This window comes from Lissotriton helveticus, chromosome 1_1 (genome assembly GCF_964261635.1).
Source record: "Lissotriton helveticus chromosome 1_1, aLisHel1.1, whole genome shotgun sequence".
In the NCBI taxonomy this organism is placed as follows: domain Eukaryota; kingdom Metazoa; phylum Chordata; class Amphibia; order Caudata; family Salamandridae; genus Lissotriton; species Lissotriton helveticus.
This window is the reverse complement of record NC_136057.1, coordinates 1,823,730,360-1,823,732,648: the sequence shown is the minus strand read 5'-3', so window position 1 is coordinate 1,823,732,648 and position 2,289 is coordinate 1,823,730,360. Positions and strand designations below refer to the sequence as shown.

At 37.1% G+C, this 2,289-nt stretch overlaps 1 long non-coding RNA gene across 1 annotated transcript; it reads left to right on the top strand.

Moving 5' to 3' along the window:
- Positions 1 to 343: 343 nt before the first annotated feature.
- Positions 344 to 2,034, top strand: LOC144774862 (uncharacterized). Its single transcript, XR_013600535.1, has 6 exons — positions 344 to 441; positions 539 to 641; positions 775 to 862; positions 971 to 1,074; positions 1,209 to 1,312; positions 1,912 to 2,034. It is a non-coding gene; the product is annotated as an uncharacterized LOC144774862 (long non-coding RNA).
- Positions 2,035 to 2,289: the final 255 nt, after the last annotated feature.

Sequence of the window (2,289 nt, the reverse complement as noted above, 5' to 3'; positions counted from 1 at the left end):
ATCGATCTGCTCGTCTGGTTGCGCATCATAATGTGTACATCTTTTTATTATTATTTTCTTTTTTGTCTATTTTCCTGCTTTTTTTGGTTCATCATTTTTCATCAATTTTCCTTTACTAGCCGAATAGCCACACACTCTCTGTGGTACGATGGCCGCTTTTCATGTTTATTTTCATCTGCAAACGAGGCTTCGCTACCATCTGGGAGCCTGTCCCCTTTCCCTCGTCACTATCTACCTGCAAATAAGCTCCGTCTACCTTTTGAGAGCCCGTCTTCGCCTTTGATACCTTTTTACCTGTTGCGGTGTTTGTATAAGTATTTTGGCGCAAAGCTAGTCTATTTAAATAGCTTGTGAACCTCGCCGCGGTTCAGACAGCAAATCTCTATCTAGCGGACGTTTGGCACGGAGCCCTCTGTTTACACGGCGCTGTTGTATACATCGGTAAGCCTCATTGTTTGGTTCCTGTTACTCTTGGCGGTTGGCTTGTTGCACGCCAATTTCTTTTGACGAGGTCTTGCTCTTTGGTTTCGTATTTCAGGATAACCTTTAAGAACATATTACATATGACCTCCTGTTACGGTTAAAGCGGGTCGACACAATCATTTGGGGCGTCAATGCCAAGCTAAAATTTAGCTTTTCAGGTGTGTTTACTGCGCCGTTACATTTTATGACATCTGGCAATTAGCCTGGACACTGTTATGTACCAATGTATGCCTATATAGTCAGTACCTTTATGGCTCTCTAATATACCAACATATTGTGTCCCTATCATAGGATTCGTGTATGTGAAATTTGTAGCAGCTACATCCTGGCTCGTTCTCTATCAAAATACGAACATAGGCCATATTTCGCTGCAGTTCAGGTAGATTTACCGATCATGTTCTCTCGCTACTGCTACATTAGGCGATTTATTTAAGTTCGTCGATTAGGCATTGACACAGTCTATTTGTATATTTAATTTTCCATCTAGGGAACAATTTCACCCTAGATGTTATTGGAGAATTATTAGAATTATGCACCACATTGGCCATTCAGGGCATCCACGTACTGCAATTGCATCTTCTACTATCAGATGTAAGTTATTTATCGCCTCCTCCCTTTCTTCCCCTCCCCTTTCCTTTTTTGTCTTTAAAATTGCTGATTGTGATACCTCCAACTCTTTGGCCTGCATTGCATGGTATAATATATCCATACTTATGTTTTCCCAGCTATCCTGCCTTTTTATCTGGAATATTGCTCATATTCCTATGTTGATAGCTGTCTGTTTATCAGTTGCAATTCTATTGGATCATCAGATTTGGTGTACTAACAGGTAATAGATATGGATTATAGATGTGACTTTCCCTATTGGTTTTATATTAAGTCTAGAACCAATTTGAGTACTATTCGTGGTCTATCTAGTTGCACTGTCTGTGTCAATGTTATAGCCTTATCACCATTTATTTACTATCTTGGTGCTAATGACGAGCATCAGTAACAGCCTGCTTAGTTTGTGCTTTCCGTGTTCTATTGCTCAAATCCTGGATCGTATTCCATTTATGTTTGTCATTTTAGAAACTTTCGCTCCTGTGCTTATTAGGCACATCATTGTATAGATGAGTAAGCGATAGGAGCAAGTGAGATCAACTGCTATATATTCAATTTTGCTTTTGAGTATATGTTTTAATACCTGTGCCTAAATAATTAAGATGTTCATGTCACTTTGCACTGTATATATATATATAAATATAACACTTATGTTTGTCTTTTCTGGAGCAATTATGTATTATACACTGATTAAATGTTATATATGTGGTCACACCCGTTAAATGTTATATTAATGAGCTGGTTTTTGTCTCCTATATTGCAGGAAATATGCCCTATTTGTATCCCCAAATTAATAGTTATGTCCTATGTCATTTTTGATTTCAGTACAATAAAACGGTGACCTGATGAAGGCGATAACACGCGTAGTCCCTACTACCGCCTTGCCTCCACCCATCTTTGTCAATGTTTTGCTTGTACTGTCTTTTGATCATTTATCTTGCAATAATGAAGTAATAATTTTGTGATATGATTGTCTAAAAACATAAAAAAAGATATATACTTTTTGAAAACATGATTATATAAAAATAAAATGATATACAATTTGAATGACATGGTTTCAAATATGTTATGTATAGGTTATAACTGTTTAAGATAATTGAATGGGCTTTCCTTTAAAGTTGCTTTTACAGCCAATTTTGCCTTAGATATAGACCTTTATCCACAGTGCTTGTTTCCCTATGTATAGCAAGTCCATTAGGTATA